The sequence below is a fragment of the Sminthopsis crassicaudata genome, chromosome 5 (genome assembly GCF_048593235.1).
Source record: "Sminthopsis crassicaudata isolate SCR6 chromosome 5, ASM4859323v1, whole genome shotgun sequence".
NCBI classification, from domain to species: domain Eukaryota; kingdom Metazoa; phylum Chordata; class Mammalia; order Dasyuromorphia; family Dasyuridae; genus Sminthopsis; species Sminthopsis crassicaudata.
The window spans coordinates 294,792,001-294,812,251 of record NC_133621.1 but is presented as its reverse complement, the minus strand read 5'-3'; positions in this window follow the sequence as shown (position 1 = coordinate 294,812,251).

Below are 20,251 nucleotides of genomic sequence, written 5' to 3'. Positions count from 1 at the left end.
ACAGATTGTTTTCCCTTATGATCTTAATGATCTTCCTGCTGCACTTTTACACCCTAATATTTATAGCTAAGCTTCCATTCTCCTTACCCTCCTTTGATTTTATACCTGAATTTCAGCTGTGGACAGCTCCTGCCTTGTTTGTTATATACTCTGTGTAGAGAAAATGCTGAGCTAGTGTCTAGTTCTTCTGCTATCTAGTACAGAATTACTTTGGATTCATTTAGGGGTGGGGGATGACTCTCAAAGTTGAGAGGAACATGTGTGACCAAGTAGTTAAAGTATTAGATTTGGAGTCAAGAAGAGCTAGATTCAAATGCAAATAATTCTCTTGAGTCTCAGTTTATTCATTTGAAAAGTGAGAGAATGGCTGCTAAAGTCAATTCTAGATTTAAATCTATGATCATTTATACCACCTTTCTTGTCTAAGTCTTTACTGATAATATCCAATTACCTTCTCATACTTTTGGTTTCCCAAAATTCTAATTCTTTCAGAATTACTTAATGATTATTATAAAGATGGACTTTTTGGGGAAATGATGAAAGTTTTGGGCAGTTCCCCAAATGCAGTCTAACATGATTCCCTACTTGTATCCAACTTAGAATCATATTTTAATGCAATTGAAACAACTCTCCAAAATATAGATACTGATGAACTATTCAATGCAACATATATAATCTAAATTGTATAAATATGCATACATACATTGGATTTAACATATATTTAACATATTTAACATATATTGTATTACTTGCCATCTAAAGGAGGTAGTGGGGGGAAAGAGGGAGAAATTTGGAACACAAGGTCTTGCAAGGGTCAGTGTTGAAAAATTATCCATGCATTTTGAAAATAAAAAGTTTTAATGAAAAAAATTTTAATATACATAATCTAGATCATATGATTTTTTTCATCCACTTTGTTTTCCCTGTGTGCTTAATTTTATTGCTGCAGCTTATACACAGAAGGCTCATTAGTGTTCCAATGTTCAATCATCTTTGAGTATTTGAAAAAAGTTACCAGCAATAGGCAGTAATATTTGGCCTAAAATTTGCACAGGGGCATCTTCCATGAAGGTGTAGAGTTGTCTATTGTTAACATGTGCATATACATATATGTGTGTGCATGTATGTACGTACATGTATATGTATATGTGCATATATCTTCTTTTTTTGCTGAGACAATTGGAGTTAAGTGACTTCCCCAGGGTCACACAGCTAGGCAGCATTAAGTGTCTGAAGCTGAATTTTAACTCAGGTCCTCTTGACTTCAGGGCTGGTGCTCTATCTACTGCACCATCTAGCTGTCCCATGCATATATCTTCTTGCAAGTGTATTACTGTGTTATGAGTTCACATTCACATATTTATGTGTGTGTACTTGTGAATGTACAACTATACACCTGCCAAACACATATCCATGATGTGTATATATTCACACCTGCCATGAAACTTCACTGCAGGAGAATTCCAGATCTATGGTCCTGTAAAAGTAATTTCCCTTTTCTGAACTTCAGTTTTCCTCATCTGTAAAAAGAGGGAAATAGCATTTGTATTACCTCTCTGTATTGCTGTGGCAAAAATACCATTAATGATCTCCCTGCTGCATTTTTACACCCTAATATTTATAGCTAAGCTTCCATTCTCCTTACCCTCCTTTGATTTTATACCTGAATTTCAGCTGTGGACAGCTCCTGCCTTGTTAGTTATATACTCTGTGTATATACTGTGTATATACTATAAGCATGTGAGATATTATTGTATAGCTAAGTGTGGCGCCAAATGGGGTTCAATGAAATAAAAATCCACTTGATGGTCCAGAAGACTCATACACAAATTCTGCCTCTGCCCCTCACTATCTATGAGATCTTGAAAAGCCCAAGTCTCTACCAGTATTAGTATAATATGAAAAAGTTGAACTCTATGTCTCCTGAAGTCCTAAATTGTCAATCCTCTGACTTTGGATCCACGTGACTCCTTTCCCTGTGGAATTTATATAAATACTCAAAATATCATTGAAGAAAGTTATTCCTGTAATTGTGTCTGTCATTGTCTTAAATGATTTTATGTTCATGTTTGATCCCTTGTCTAAAGTGAACCTCCAAGGCTGCATTTTTTCCCTTCTATGTTGATGCTTTAAATCAATGAACATGAAATGCGGAGGGAGCTCATTTATATTCTCTCCACTCTTTGTCAGCCAAGGAATCATAAATATGTGTTCTGCTCTAGAGAACTATCTGGGCAAGCCTGCCTGTTTCTTTCTCATATTTTCCTCAGTGATTCTCTCAATGGATACACACATCATTTCCATGAAGGATTTTATAGGGATGAGCACATAGGCATATGGATTAGTAGCTCTTGATGTTGTCTCCAAGGCCTTTGGAAGGAGGGAGGTAAAAAACTCTGTCCGTGATATTTTTATATTTATTCTTTCTTTTACAATCTTCTTTCTTTTATGGTAGTTTAAGAATTTACCTTATCTGGCTTCTTGAGAGTTGTCTTACCTCTAACAGGGATTCCTTTGGCACATATTTTTTTGAGTTCCATCATTTTTACTGACTTTCTGTAGATTGCCATTCCATATTCTCACATACTCAGGAAGGTAATGTTCTCCATTGCCTAGCTTTCTTTTACTTTTCCAGACTCATTTCAGATTATTCCATTTCTCATGATGCAAGTTTTAGCCACATAGCCCTATATAATATTTCCTGAACTTAGAATTTATTTTTTTTACCTCTATACCTTTGTATGGACTGTCTCCTGTGGCTATAGTTCAAATTCATGGATTCCTTGGAAGCTTAGCTCACATGGCACCTCCTGATACCATTAGTTTCTAGTGACTTTTCCCTCTTTTTTGTCCATGTATGTTGTCCTATTCCTCTCCAAGAGAATAATCCCCTTAACAACAATGATGGGATTTTTCCCCCTCTATTTGTATATCCTCAGTACATGTTATTTCTTTTTTTTTTCCTCATTCAACTTATAACTTTTTTATTATAACTTTTCATTTACAAGTTATATGCATGGGTAATTTTTCAGCACTGACAATTCCCAAGCCTTTTGTTCCACTTTTTCCCCTCTTTCCTCCCCACCCCCTCCCCCAGATGGCAGGTTGACCAATACATGTTAAATATGTTAAAGTATAAGTTAAATACAATATATGTATACATGTTCATACAGTTATTTTGCTGCAGTACATGTTATTTCACCAAAAAAATTACTCCTGTTTCAAAAGGAGGCATTATTTTGTACTTTTGTATTATATGTGCACTGGAAAGAAACACAGAGGCTCCTTTTCTATATATAGAAGGTCATTTCAAATTAAGAAGTCATGGGGAAAATAGGTGGTCTGGAGCCCTAGAGTCAGGAGAAACTGAGTTCAAATGTGGGCTCAAATACTTGAGAGTATCTATGTGACCTTGGGCAAGTCCTTTAACCCCAAATGTCCTGCAAACAATAGTTTGAGGTCATTTGAGATGTGGGCTCAAATATTTGACAGTATCTGTGTGACCTTGGGCAAGTCACTTAGCCCCAATTGCCCTACAAAAAAAAAAAAAAAGTTTGAGGTCATTTGAAGTATATCTTCTTAGTTTAAATCTATTCACTTTTCAGAATGAAAATATAAAGTGAAAATTAACCTGGCATTTCCACCAGATGGCTCCCTTCTACTGCTTGGCCTCCTTGTCCATCTAACAAGGGTCTAAGAACTGAGATTTTTTTTGGAGGGAGATCCAGTTCCCTAAGTGTCCAATGTTTTCAGGAGGGAGATCTTCTGAGTCAGTGCTTGGTGCTGGCCAGATACGCCATAGCCTTCTGTAAGACCAGGAGAGATGCCCTCTGTCTGAATGACCAAGCTGGGAGGAACATGTCAATAAGACCCAGGAGCCTGAGTACAGATTTTTTAAAAGGTCCATGGAGAGAGAAACAATAAAGGAGTCCTCATCCTGTTCTCCCAGACTCTCATTTTTCTTAAATTCTGCAAAAGAACGCAATTGGCCCACTTGGTATTACTACTCATGAATACTTCTGGTCAACCTTATCCTTATGTTGCTGGATATCCCTTTGTTTATGGCCTAAAGCTCCATGAGATGTGGGAGTTTCACCCTCAGGCCATTTTTAGAAATATTGAAGTAATTATGATGCAGAGCAGAGCTTCTTGAACTTTTTCCACTAACAACTGCTTTTCACCCAACAAATTTTTACAAGACTCCAGGTATATATGTATGCAAAACAGATATGCAAATCAAATATTTACTGATAATGAACTATAATTTCATAATCAGACTCCTGTATGAGGTCTTGAAGCATGTTTAAGAAGCTAGGATGTAGAACCATAGTAGGAAATTGAAAAAGAAATTGCAAATGGACTTAGGAAACCACAAATTAACATTTTCTTTGTTGTACTGAATTTCTATTTACATGATTCAACATTTCAATCTAGTTTTCTAGAGTATATAGTCATGTGTAGGTATATAGATGTACAAAGTACTTTGAGATCTTACTCTCAGATACAGTATTGACCATAGATGTTTATAAGCACTAATGTCAAGTTTGGTATCAAATCTGACTAGGAGATCACCTGAAAAGATGAGTAAAAGATTGGCTGAGGTTGATACTTCAGAAATAGTTTGACATGGAGAAAGGAGAAAAGGTAGAAAAACAGGATGCACAATACGAGAAAGGTGAACAGTCCAGACTGGCTTGATGGAGGATGCAAGAATAAAAAAAAGAAAGAAATGGGGGGGAGGGAGAGAGAGAAAGAAAAAGAGAGAAAGAGGGGGGGAAGGAAGGAAGAAAGAAGGGAAGAAAGGAAGAAAGAAAAGAAGGAAAGAAGGAAGGAAGGAAGGAAGGAAGGAAGGAAGGAAGGAAGGAAGGAAGGAAGGAAGGAAGGAAGGAAGGAAGGAAGGAAGGAAGGAAGGAAGGAAGGAAGGAAGGAAGGAAGGGAGAGAAAGAAGGAGGAAGGGAGAGAAAGAAGGAGGAAGGGAGGAAGGGAGGGTCAATACCAGCCTTTCTTTGGAATCCCCAAATGCTTAGCAGAATGCCTGATATAGAGTAAACATTTGATAAATTCTGGTTGACTAACTGCCTTGGACTTTGAGAAGAAAAGTTGAAACATATAAAAATTCCTAGGATTAGGGAGAGGGAACAGAATGGGACAAATTAAACCCAACAGGAAGAGGGGGGAGAGGAAAAAGAGAATGGGCTATTTTTGCTACCAAAGAAATGAAAGTATGGTCTGTCCTCTGACTAATATGTAAGAACATGTTTAAAGATTCAAGGCAGCTAATACTCATGAAGTGCTCTGAAGCCCATGGAGGGTGGCTGCAGATAAATACAGGGTACATTACCAAGCAGCTAGATAATCATTATTATTTCCACTTACTCGTACCCTGCTTTTCCAGTTCATTTGAGATTGAAGGCCTTTGGGCCCTCATCTGTAAAAAACAAAGTGGCAAGAGACACGCAACAAAGGAAAATGGAATGCAGTGTCTGTGCTCAGGAGAGGTGTTAAAACTTGGGGAGAGGATGAACATTAACAATGACAGCAAAATCCACCATGAAATCAGAGCTAGAAACCATATTGTAGCCAATAGACTCAAAGATATCAGAGCTGGGAGGCACTTGGGAGGTTATTGAGTCTATGCAGTTCATGTGAAAAATCCCCCCTCGTCCCTCCCCCATCCATGATAATTTTTTCACTTGGAGGTATGAGGACATTTCATTTTGGACAATGTCATTAGTTTAGGGACACCGTCTGGACCCGGGATTCATCAGAATAAGTAACTCACTTTACCCATTCAGACCAGCCCCTAGTCTGCAAATAAGACTTAGAAAATTTCCTGGAACAAAAGTGTCTAAACCAGATTAAAATATAATGGGGAAATATTTAATAATAAACATTAAAAATACAATAGAACATAAATAATATTTTTTCACACAAATTGCAGCCTGCAAGAATCATTATGGTTTAGTGACAGAGACTTCTTTTTGAGAAGATGGCACTGGTCTAGAGCTCTGAAAAGTTAAGTGACTAGACTCTCACAGCCCATATGCGCCAGTGATGAAATTCTGAAGACCTCCTCCCTCTCCACTGTAACCCACAACTGAACCTTATGAAATCTATCTCTATGTAAAAGATAGAAGCTCAGTCTGGTGTTAATGGGTCTGGATTTGAAAATTGAGTCAATAAATATACACTTATTAAGCATCTACTATGTGCTAGGAACCAGGTTAAGTACTGGGGATACAAATAAAAAAAAAAGACAATTCTTGCTCTCTTGAAGATTATTGTCTAATGAGGGAAAGCAACGATCAAAAGAAAACTAAAAGGGGCCATGGACATCTGGTCAAGGGCATGGTAGAAAAATCAAAGAGATCCGAAATGAATGCAGACAGTTGGGAAACAAGAAGGTATTATATACTTGAGAATCTGAGTTAAAATGCTCTCTGCTATTTCCTACCTGTGTGACCTTCTGTAAACTACTTAACCTCTCTGAGCATCTGTATTTACATTAATAAAGTGAGAGATTGGCCAAAATCACGTCCAAGTTTCCTTCCAATTCAAATTTTTCAATTATACAAATTAATCCTTGGTTCTGTCCTTTGGAGCAATACAGACTAAAGCTAATCCTCCTTCCAAAAGTCAGTTTCTTGGATTTGAAGGCAGTGTGCATAAAGAAAAATGTAAAAATGAGGTTGCTGGTCTCTCCTCGCTTTGAATTCATTATCTTTTGCCTCCCCTCCCCCTGCTCCAGTATGTATGCATATGCATGCATGTGGGTGAAGGGGAGGATTGGAGAGGGGGAGGAAGGGAGAGAAAGAGGGAGAGCAGGAGGAAGAGGAGAGAGATACATAGAGAGAGGCAGACAGTGATAGACAGCAGAGGGACAAAGGGACAAAGAGACAGAGAGAGGGAAGGAGGAATGGAGGAATAAAGAGTAGATATTCCCTTTTCCAGGATAAATATCCCTCATGTCTCATTAGTTTCTCAGATGAGATGATTCTTTTTCCTGTAACCATTCTAATCACCTAGCTTTGGTTATATTCCAACTTGTCAACTATGACCTATGAAACAACTTGCCAATATACCTCTTAAAGTATGTTTTCACATTCTTTTTTTTTGTTTGTTTTTCCTGAGGCTGGGGTTAAGTGACTTGCCCAGGGTCACACAGCTAGGACGTGTTAAGTGTCTGAGATCAGATTTGAACTCCGTTCCTCCTGAATTCAAGGCTGGTGCTCTATCTACTGAGCCACCTAACTGCCCCATCTTAAAGTATATTGGCCAGAATTGAGCATAGTATTTGAGATGTGTTCTTATTATGTCAGAGAGAGGGAAAAGATTACACCTTCCACACTCTGGACATCACACATTTATTAGTCGATATTAATGTATCTTCCAGTTGACAGGTAAAAGTGAACACATTGATCAGGACTCATTTTGAACTAGCTCATTTGAATTTTGAATGAGGATGCTTGAAAAAGCATTTGGGGTGAGGAACATAATTTTATTTCTCTTATTTTGTATATTCTTGTGCGTTCTACAGGCGCATGATTTTATTTTGGCTCCCACTTCATACAATTGACTCAGAATGAATTGATCATTACCTAAAAATCTTAGATATTTTTCATCGAAATTGCTTCCAGTATCTCCAGAATCCAGCTCTTCTGGATTTGGTATTGTAGATCAGCGTACCATATCTTAGATGTATTCTTATTAAGTTCCTCTTCCTCGACTCAGTCCATCATTCCAGTCTTTAAGAACTGTTTGGAACCTAATTCCTCTCCTTCTCTCATCCTGTGGATTATCTATTACCATCTGCAGATTTGACAATTACATCTGATGCCTGAATCATTGAGAGAAAAGTAGAAGATGGAGCGGTCAAACTCTCTTCCTCAAGACATCACGAGACACTTTTTTTCTGAGCACTGTTTTGCTGAGAGTGAGATTTGGTGATTGATACAGGGAGCTCTTAAGGTTGCAAGAGATTCAGTGTGAAGAGGCAGCCTACAGACGTATGTGTGGTAACAATTGTAATATTTTCACATTGTATTCTAATAGTACAAATGATTTGATGTCTGTGACATTTTGTATTTTTAAAGCCTATCTCTGAAGCTTTAAGATCAAGTCCAAGTCCATTAATATTTATTAAGTACTTATTATGGGCCAAGTCCTAAGAGGTTAAAAAAAAAAAACAACAATGGGGGAATGGAAAGGATGGACCAGTGACTATGGAAAATGGCTCATCCACTTTGTTTTCAAATAAACTTATTGAGCTGAGTATATTGAAGAGAATGACCCCATAGAGGAAATGAATGTAATTGTGGCTGCAGTTCAGAATCTTTCATACTATGCCTTTGCTCCCTGAAATGCAGAAAACCTATGAATTCAGTCTTCTCCAGTTAGCTTTGCCTTGGAGAATAATGAAGGGAAAATGAAAATATACTTGAGAAAAGGAAAGAATAGAAAAATGGAAGGAAGTAGAGCTTCTCAGTCTTCAATTGTTTGCAGGTGACTGCGTTCAGAATTGGGTTGGGCTTTGGGGAAGAAATAATCCAGATTTCAGAAAAGTCTTATTGACTCCCAAAGACTTTAGGATGTGATATAAATCCTTCCATTTGACATTCAAAGTCCTTCACACACACACACACACACACACACACACACACACACATACATACACACATACACACACATACACACACACATACACACACATACACACACACACATACACACACATACACACACACACACATGCACACACACACACACACACACACACACACACACACAAATGGATTTTATGCTCCAACTTGGGTAGAACAGTAGGGATGGGACTCATAAAGACTTAATTTCAAAACTACCTTAATATTTATTAGCTTCGCACCTCAACTTAAATCATTTAATGTCTATGTTTACTTAGCTATAAAATGGGATTCATTTTTAGCACCTCTATCCCAGAATTGCAAAAATCAAATGTGATTTTACTAAGTGCTTTGCATAGAACCTGACACGTAGTAGGTGCCATATAAAATGTTATTATTGTTATTATTGAAATTATCCAAAAAGTCCTATTTGCTCTTTTCTGTATAAAACATTGCATTTTCTTTCTCTCTGCCTTCATGTAACTCTTTCCCATGCCCAGATTATTCTCCCTGATAATTTCTATCTTTTGTTGCCTCGACTTCCCTTTAAAATTTAATTCAAGATCATCTCCTTCTGGGGACTTTCTTGGTTTCTCTAGATTTTAGTATTACCCCCCTCCATCACTGCGTACTTTATTTGTATTGATCCCCAACTTCTCTATAAATGTTTTGTATCCTTTTAATTAAATACAAGCTTCTCAAGGTTAGTTCCTGGCAAAGAGCAGGTGCTTAATAAATGTGTATTGGTCGATTCAGATTGTGTAGAAATCCAGGAAATTCTGAATTTGTTACTATATACAGATGATTCCTCTCTCAGCACCTCATTCTCCCATCCCCCTAAACATATTCCAACTAAGAAATTGAGACCTAATTAGGCAAATGGGTATCTTGTAGTCTAGTCAGGAAGAAAGAAATAATGGAACATCAGTTTTGTTATCAAGTCTCTGATATCTGTAGCAGAATTTCGATAATGGCCACTCTTAACAAAGAGCTAAAGAAGTAATTGTAAGCTAGTGAAGTGAAGAAAAGGAAGTAGACATAAAAAGGGTGCTAATTCAAGATGGAGAGATACTTGAATTCTAATCATCCCCATACCACCATCACTACCATCACCATCACCACATACAGCTTCTAACCAGCTGTATGAACATGGTACCTCATAGATCCTTTGCTTACCATGTGCCTTCTCTTTTGAGATCACCATTCATCTATTCTGTGTATATCTTGGCTTTTGGAGAAGCCATATTAGCATCTCCCCTCTTAATCTATAAGCTCCTTATATGTCCAGCACTTAGTATAGTACCTAGCACATAGTAATTGCTTCACAACTTCTTGTTGACTTATTTTTAAATTGGGGGTCCAAACAAACCGGCACCAAGAATCTCTCTACAAAATTTCCCACAAATTGTTATCCAGTCACTTTCTTAATATCCCTCATGACAGAGAACCCCTCTACACACTGCCTCTCTCACACACAAACACTCACACAGTCAAACTCACATGTACCTCTTCAGAGCAGGGTTCAAGTTCTGCCTGACGTGGCTGTATGATGTTGCACAAATCACAGCTTTTCAGGGATTTAGGCAAATCTAAGACCATAACTTTAAGAGAGCGTGCAAATTTGCACTGGTGGAGGACATTTCTTCACTGAGAGTTCATTATTCTAATCAAATGTTGTCCAATGACAATGTCAATTAACTCAAGATCTATATCAGCCTCAGATTCATTATGAAAAGAATAATGCTTTGAAAACAAAAATGATGTGTTACTAATATAACAATAATAACAATGAGCAGAACATCTTTAACATTATAAAGATCCCAGAATTCCCATTACATTAACCTCATGGTAGTCAGACATTTTCAGAATCTGTACAAGTCTACTGGGTAGGGATATAATATGGCTCAAACTTTCCTCTATTTATTTATTGCTCAGACCCTATAGTCTCAGCCTGCCACCCCTGCGTTTCAATGAAATGGGGAGTTCAGATGCATTGCCCTGATCTTATTGATCCTCAGACCATGTACCAATTTTCCTTTAATCTCTGCATAAGCATTTCTTTTTTTTGTTCAAGTATACCTATGAAAGAATAATGGGGATGATTGGAATAATGGTCTTCATAATGCATACACACAGGAACTTCTCAGAGAGAGCCAGGGACTCATCCTTTCCTTTTGATCCATTATTACTCAACCATAGTTTCTAGCTACCTCCAGCAAGTAGGGTTTTTTCTGTCTTTCAAGACTCCATTGATTTGTTCTATCCAAAGGACTTTCATCTGGCCCTTCACAGGGATGCATACTGCTTCTTACATTAGCATAATGGTATTTTTTAAAAAATGCTTTCAATACAAAGATAAGTGCATTAAGCTTACATTTCTTCTGGAGTGCACTATAAGAAAAAGAATTAGCAACTGTGATAGCACCAGAAAAAGCCAATGGGAGCAATGGAGCTAGTTCCATGTAGAAAAAAAGTTATTGGACTTGGAGACGGAGGACAGAGTTCAAATCTGAAAAACCAAGTCATTCAAGGTTGATGTTGTCCAAAATGAGTCATTACTTCCTCCCCCAGACCTTATCATTATGTTTATCTGTGTTTCTATGTTTCAGTCAAAAATACCACCATTGATTTTCCAAGTCAGCTAAGTTGACAACCTTAGAATAATTCTAAAATCTCCCTAAAATCTTCACATTGCATTTCAAAACTGCTTTGAGTTACAGTTATCCCTCCTACATCATGGGAATTAAGGATGCAGAATCTCCACGGTCTGGAAAATATATGTAAAATTTGTTTTGGTCCTCCCTTCATAACAGAGAAGTTTAAATGATTATGGTATTAAAAGATAAAATACGTTGTTATACAACACTATACATATATTTTACACATTTCTCATTTCTAACTTTTTTCTGTGTCATCTGCTGGCCTTCACATTTCATCTCCAGCTTCCACACAAAACTCCCCAAAAATTCCCACTGAATTTTTTATCCTGACCCCTGATATATGAAGACCTCAATAGGGAAAGTCAGAATGTGAAACAGCTAATTATATTCTCTTTTCTGTGTTTTTGCCAGAGCCTAAAACTATATTCCTGTAGTTAAGTACATAGTAGGTGCTCACATTTGTTCAATTGAATATAATATTTGGGAGATCCTTATTTTGGCAAGAGGCGACTGAAACTGAGAACAGTAACTAAACTGTACATGGTCTTTCAATTAGTGAGTGTTGTGTGTGGTATTCATGCTTAGTTCTCCTGACCCTGACACTATATAAAGAAATATGGATGGAGCCAAGAAGAGTACTTCAGATCCCTTCCCCCCAAAATAATTTAATTTTAACCCTCTAGCCATTCTGGGTACCAGTTGTTTCTACATTTAGTAGGAGAGTCTAGCCTCCTAAAGGCAAGTATTGATTGACTAACAGACGGTACTGGGGAAGGAAGAGTACTTTCTGGGAGGCAGATTAAGATCTTCTATTCCTGAGCTACATGTTGAGCCTAAGGCAATCTACCTGGTCTAGGTTAGGGCCTAAGGGCCCTTTAAATGGCCCTACCCAAACTGTTCCCTTTGGTTTGGACTATGTATTTTTAGATTTTTTATTTGTGTGAATTTAAGCATTTATATGAGAGTGTCAATGGGTGTATGTGTGTTTTTAGTAGATCTCTCTGTGTGGGAGTGTTTGTGAATCTGTATAAATGGGTGGAGATGGTGTAAGGGGAACAAGGGACTCCTTGATTCTTCTTGGGACAACACTGACCTTCGTTTAGAAAAGTTGAGTCTGATTTTCCATGATCAGGATGTTCAAAGTCTGAATAGTTACCTGGAGATGATCTCTTTGGCCTTCTCTCAAGCTGTGTGCCTCATACAAATCTGCTGCCATTCTCTGGACTAGTTTACAAAGCTCAGGGCAGCATTTGGCTTCATCAGAAAATATAAAAAGACACAGGAGCTCATTTAGATCAGAGCAGAGACCTAGAGTTTCATGGATTTCCCTCTCCCCACCTACCAATTATGAAACCATTCCAAGGCTGGGGAGACCAGGGCATTGCCCTAGGGCACTGAAAATATTGAGGCACAGAGAGTCCTTACAATGCAAAGTGAGCAAATTTTCCTGGACCCCATTGTTTGCAATAAAATATATGTGGTTTTTTTTCCACGAGCCTCATTTAGACAAGAAAGTAAATGGGGAAATATTTTAATGGAGTTTTTTTTTTAATTGTAGATAAGCTTTATTTTGATGTCACATAAGTTTCACTATATATCCCTCCACATATGCAAGCTTCCTTCCTATTTCTACATCTTGCCATTGGGTATCTCCTTCCACTTCCTTTTTATATTTCTTCTCTCACTGGACTGTAAGCTCCTTGAGGACAGGAACTATCATGCTGGCTTATAGTTGAATCTCTAGGACTTAGCCCAGTGCCCAACTCATGCTATTTTTCAGTCATTTCAGTCATATCCATCTTTCTCATTTGGGTCTTTTTGGCAAAGATACTGGAGTGATTTGCCATTTCCTTCTCTAGCTCATTTTCAGATGAGGAAACTGAGGCAAACATGATTAAGTGACTTGCCTGGGGTCAAAAGTGTCTGAAGCCATATTTGATTTGAGGTCTTCTTAACTCACTCCTGGCAGGACTCTATCCATTTTCTTCTCCAGATACTTTATCCCTACTTCCTTTCTTGGGCTACAATCCAAAAATGAAAGACAGAGATAAGTAATGAAATTGTTACCCATTTTATTATCGAGAAACAATGAGAGAGACAGAGAGACAGACAGAGAGAGAGAGAGAGAGAGAGAGAGAGAGAGAGAGAGAGAGAGAGAGAGAGAGAGAGACAGAGAGAGACAGAGAGAGAGAGAGAGAGACAGAGAGACAGAGAGAGACAGAGAGAGATTCAGAGAGACAGAGACAGACAGAGAGACAGGGAGACAGAGAGAGAGACAGAGAGACAGAGACAGAGAGAGAGACAGAGAGAAGGAGGGGATTGAGGGAAAAAGGGAGAGAAAGAGAGAGTAAAATAAATTCTTAAGAATCATAGGAAATAAGCAGACAGAAACAGAGTGACAATCATGGACAGACAGGGAGAGATTGGAAGAGAAGCAAAAGACAAAGCAGTGAAGATTTATCAGTTCTGCTCTTAGTGGTACACAGGATTCCAGGTAGTCTGCATTTGACCTGGTTCCTCATCTGGGAAGTAAGGCCTTAGTGAAGTTTCTAGGGTGCCTCTGAATCCATGAACCCATCATCTTATGATCTTATATTCAATCTGACTGTACTCTGGCTTGTTACCCTCAAATCCACTATCAGTGCGACTGCTATTGCCTTATCCCACAGACACACAGTAAGGAAATGACTCAAAGAATCACAAGATTTCAGTGATGGAAGGGGTTAAAGCCAACATGTATATGAATAAGCATGTACTCTATGGCACCTCCAAAAAATGGTCAACCATCATTCTCTTGAAGATCTCTAGTGAGGGAGAACTCACCACCTCTCCAGTAGTCTATTCCAATTCTGAATGGATCTAAGTGTCATGTTTTCCCTGACAGCCACTCTAAATTACCCTCCCTGTGCCCCATTCTAGTGGGACCCTCTGGGGCAAAACAGAAGAGTCTGTTCCCTTTTCCATATGGCACTCCTTCAAATGTACTTGAAAACAATTACTATTTTCTCTTCTCTCAGCTAAATGTTCCCTACATGTCCCTAAAATTTCCCTTTCAGCTCTGTATCTGTGGGTAGATATTGTAGCAGATAGTGGGATCATTATTTCTGAAATAAAGATAGCAAAGAACACAAAAGTTAAGATATTTGTCTGAGGTCACACAGTGCACCCTTATTAGCAGAACCTGAGCCTCGGGAGATTTCATTCTGTCCCATCTCCAGCTCTAATGGGCTTTGTAAACTTGTTTAGAATCTTTAATAGTGTGAGAATTTGTCATTTTCCCGCTGTGGGTATCCCATATCTAATGAAGAAGGGAAGCTCTCTCCACTTTAGTAAAAGATTATTGTAAATTACTTGTCAAAATTAAAACCATCTAATCATACTTGCTGTGGGCTGCCTCACTGAAGAGAAAGAAAAAAAGAAAACAATCCCTAAAAACATGTCTCAGGAATGAAGAGAAATCACAACTTTTTTTTTTTTTTAAAGTGCAACATGATTCCTCCTTCACTTGGATCTTTCCTGCATCTTCCATATTTCATGTGTAACTGTCCTTCCTGCTTACATACATATAGTGTAAGGAGCAATAATGAAAAAGTGAGACGTTCACATATCCTTCTAAAGGCAAGGACTTTTGACCTTTTCTATGTGTCGTGGACCCCTTTGGCTGCCTGGTAAAATCTATGAACCTTTCTCAGAATAATGTTGTTTTTAAAAAATGCATTACATAAAATCTGTAGAATTACAATGGGCCCAATTATATTAAAATAAAGATGTCATTTTTCCCAACCAAGTTCATGGACTCTATGAAATCTATCCATCAACCTTTGGGTGGAGGTCTGTAGACCCCAGCTTGAACACTTCTGCTCTCAAGTTTTCTTGAAGATCTATTTCATTGAAGGCTATAGAAGCTGCCTCAAAATTAATTTATACAGATGCCTGTGGGTTAATGCCATTTTGCATATTTAAATCATTTACTTCTATAATGGCCACAACATGATAACGGCAAGCCTTGCCTAGAATTTGAAGTCTGTAGGGAGAGGCTTCGGGAATCCATAATTACCTGCATGCAATGAAAAAGCTTCAGAAGAAGACTTCGGCAAATATTACATCAATTACATGGACTTGAGTCTTCCTACCTCTATTTTATAAAATATCCCTTACAAGACTGTATCTATGATGGCAAAGAAATGTGTAGCTTAATAATCAGTCAATAAGTATCAAGCCAAAGGTTCTATGTTAGACACTAGATACAACTATAAAGAATCAAACCATCTCTACCTTTAAGGATTTTACATTCTAAATGAGTCTTTGTGAGTCCAGTCAATGATTCATTTGTGATTTCTTGTGGTCATAAAGGAGTAATCATGGAAATATAAGAATCCATACATAACTGCCATTGTTTGACCTAAAAATCAGAGAGGGAAAGAAGAGGGGATTCATGAATATTTGAAAACACAGAACCTGTCCTATGTTGCCGTCATTTTGGGAGACGGAGTGTCTCAGAGCCACTTTCTATGACATAGCTATTATACCACACATATTTCGGATCCATCTTATATAGCTAAGAATGCTGTCCTTCTTACAGGCGGGAAGTATGTTTCTTTTTTATTTGTACCTTTAGTACAATACCTAGAAGATAACGGTGCTTAATAAATGTGAATTGAATTAAAGTCGTTAACTTCAAAGAGCATATAATAGAGAAAGGGAAATTCCTTTGAATCCAGAGTAATTGCAAGAATGAGAAATCTATCTCACAAAAACCCATTGGAATCTCCATGTGGGATTTTTGTATTTATGACATTGTTTTCATAGTCCCTGGTTTTCTTCCTGAGATTTGTTTCTTTTCAAATCTATTTAATAATTTAAAGTCATCATGTTTAACATAAAGAGGCAACATAACAGAGAGATAGAGTACTGATCTCAAAAACCAGAAAGACCTGGCTTCAAGTCCTACTTTTGGCCATCGTGGCTAGGGGACCCTGTGTTCTAGGCAACATTAAGACTGTAAGTTGCAGGGGCAGCCAGGTGGCGCAGTGGATAGAGCACCAGCCCTGAATTCAGGAGGACCTGAGTTCAAATCTGATCTCAGACACTTAATACTTCCTAGCTGTGTGACCCTGGGCAAGTCACTTAACCCCAGCCTCCAAAAAAAAAAAAAAAAAAAAAAAAAAAAAGAAAAGAAAAGAAACAAACAAAGACTGTAAGTTGCAGAATAGGTGCCTACCTACCTTAGTAGAGAGACCTTCCTCACCTAGGAGTTCTCTCAGCTAATGAAATCACAGGTCAAGGCTTTATCCCTATTGTTTGTCTAGACATGCATTGTGATTATGTAAGTTAGATAAATAGCTTATATATACCATATATACATATGTATCAGCATGTGTATTGTGTGTATATGTTATATATGTGTTTACATGTACTGTATATACACACATGTAGATAGTGTGTGGGTATGTGTGCATATATTTATATATAGATATACATCTATCTAGCTAGCTATCTATATAATTTAAGTGCTTATTATGTGCTAAACAATGCTTGGTAGGTATATGTATATGTGTGTGTATATATGTATGTATGTTTTATCATCTGTGTAGATAGAATATATACATGGTTTATGTATATATACATACACATAGGCACATAAATCTTATGCATAAGATATTACATACATATATATATGAACAGATGTATAATGCATAAACTTCATTTTTAAAAAAAGTTGAATGACCTGCCTTAAGTAATGGTGGTCATAAGTGACATATATGAAATGAGGATCTCTGTTCGGATATCCCATAGTTGATGCTTGTTCCTTTGGACCATGATGCTTCCCAGACTGTACAGAAGAATTGACTGGCTTCCTTTTCACATCATCGAATATTATTAAACACTTATAGTATACAGAAAACTCAGCTTCACATCACTGAACATTATTAAGCACTTACAGTATGCAGAAAATTCTACTACCTACTGGGAGAGAGCAAATGAGGAATAATACCTGTCTTCCTGTTGATCCCCATCTAATGTGTTGGGGGGCAGGGATGATTTTGGGGTTTTGTGATAGATTCTGCTGGTTCTTTCCAGCAGTAACAAAGCTTTTTTCTGCTCACATTCTTCCTTGTAAGATGTGATTTTACATATTTAATTGCCCATGAAATAATGGAAAATTTCATGCTATACCAGAGCACACTCTTTATTAATGGATGCCTCGCCAGATGACAAAGTGAAGCAAGTTCACTGAGGCAGCCCAAAATGAAAAATTAAAGGTTATCAGAATGAAAAGCATTGGAAATCTATGCAGTTTTTCCCTTTCTCTAAGAAAAACTAAGCTTCTGAACACTGGGGATATCAAAAGTATTAACTGTCAAATATGTTAAAGCTGGAAAAGATCCTGAGTATGTCATTTTCCAGGCCAATGGGGACCAGTGTCTCATGCTCTTGATCCAGTCTTTTGTTTCTATCTTTGATTATCTTGTGCCTGAGATCCACCTCTTTAATCTTTAATTTAACCTCTTGAACAGCAAGAAAGTGAAAACTTTTTATAAAATTATTTTGCTTTAAAAGAAGACTAACATCCCTCCTTGATTGCCCCTTTCCACCATTCCATTTATCTCTTTTCCTCTTTTCTGGTTCTCCTTTTCTTCTATTTATTTATCTTATATATTTTTACTGTTTTTATTTATATTTATCATATATATTTATCCTATATGTTTATCCTATTTATGTACATGTTCTCAGGGTTGGTAGTGATTGGGACTTAAAAACCGTAGGACTTCTCAACCTAGAAAAACTGAATTTGGAGACTAATTATTTTTTCTACTGGTGTTCTAATGCACATTGGGCAGGTCCCATCTCTCTGAACCTTGGTTTCTTTATCTAAAAATAACATTACAAATGCCTGTCATACCCATGTCACAGAAGTATTGGAGGATAAAATTGGGCAACGAATGCAAAGCCTTTTGTAACAGTAAAATATGTAAATGGGAGCTTTTATGATTCCCTTAATGTCTGGAAGGACAAAGCAATGTCTCTTTAACTTACTTGGAATGGGGCCATTTTAGAGAGTGTCTTGATCATGAAGGAGGAATAAAAAAAAGAAAAGGTGGCAGAGGAAAGGAAGGAAAGAAATTGAGGGAGAAGAAGGAAGAGGAAGAATCAGGATAGTTCTTGGAGAGTCCAGAAAATGATGGAGACAACACATCTCATTGAATTTCTCATTTCGGTCCTACTAACAACTCCATGAAGTAGATAGTAAAAATATTGCCAATTCATTTTATATAGGAAAAAATGGAAACTTAATGATATCAAAGTGAATGGCAAATTCACTTCTCCAATGTAGGTTCTATAATCAGTCAGTGGATATTTATTAAGCATTTATTATGTGCCAGGAACTGTGCTTTAATTGCCAGTCTTGTGAGTAACTAATACTTGGATACAAAAACTAACTTTACTTGGGGGGAAAGGGGTTAAATAGCTACTTGGGAGAAGGAAATACAGAGATTTTAGTAAACCAAGCTCAAAATGAGCCAATAATGTGAGGCAGTAGCTGGAAAAAAATCTAATGGAACTCTTAAGTGTCATTAAAAAAATTGAAAGGTGCCTCGCTCCCAGGAATAAAGGGGGAATAGTCAACCATACGCTGCTCTGTCTAGGTCAGATTTCATCTCAAAAATTGTTTTCAGTTCTGGGCACCAGAATTTACAAATGGCATGTAGAGCCTTGAGTCTATGTTATATGAGAACAAGTTGTAGAGAAAAATGAGAATTTTTTAGTTTAGAAAAGAGGAGATTTCTGTAACTACATACATATAAATTTTCTTTTAGTATTAGAAGGAATGCTATAAGGAAAGGGGATTAAATTCCCTCTAGCTGAAAAGGGAAGAATGGGAGATTAGAAATTACAAAGAAGACTGATTTAAATTTGATGTCAGGAAATACTTTCCTAACTCAAATTGTCCACAAATGGAACGTGCTTCCTTCAGAAGTCAGGGATCTCTTTTATTCAAGCAGAGACTGGGTGAGTACCTGTCAAATATCTTATAGTGGGAATTCCTTTTGAGATATAGGATTAGGCAAAAGATGTCTGATGAGGGACCTTTCAACTCTCAAATTATGTGATTCTCCGAGTTCTGACTTGAACCAAGGTCTTCCCAATTTTTATGAAGTACATGGAGAGAACTACTTTAAATAATCATAATTCATATTTCTATTTCACCTTAATAGGAAACATGTTGGTTTTCTGAGGTAATTGGGTCTGGGGATTTTAATTTGCTATCGTTCAGTCATTTCAGTTGTGGCTGACCTTTGTGATCCCATTTGGGGTTCTCTTGGCAAAGATACTGGAATGGTTTGCCATTTCCTTCTCCAATTCATTTTATGGATGAGGAAATTGAGGAAAACCTGGGTTAAGTGACTTACCTAGTACATGTCTGAGGCCAGATTTGAACTGAGGGAGATGAGAGTTTTTCTAACTCGGAGGTATTTTTAGTATCCTTGTGGCTCAGTACCACTGCACTTCACAAGCAGCCATTAGTATTGCTCACCACCAATTCTTTTGAATATTATAATATGTAGGACCAAAAATCAGAAACTTTTCAATACTGAGACTTTAGAGGTCATTAATCTAAAAGCAAATAGAGTGGACCATTGAATAAAAATCTGGACTTAAAATCATGAAATATGATCTCAGATACTTACTAATTACAAATCAATTCCCCACTGTTTATCTCAATTTTCTCAATTGTAAAATGGATAGTAATAGCCCCCACCTGCCTGAGTTTGTGTGAGAATCAAATGAAATAATATTTGTAATATGTTTAATACAGTGCCTGGCACATAGTAGGTACACACATACTTGTTCATTACACATTATAATGAAGGAAGTTTAATTGCAGGATGGAAAGACACTTACCCAGAATTACAAACTGCTATGTGTCAGTGCCAGAATTTAAATTTA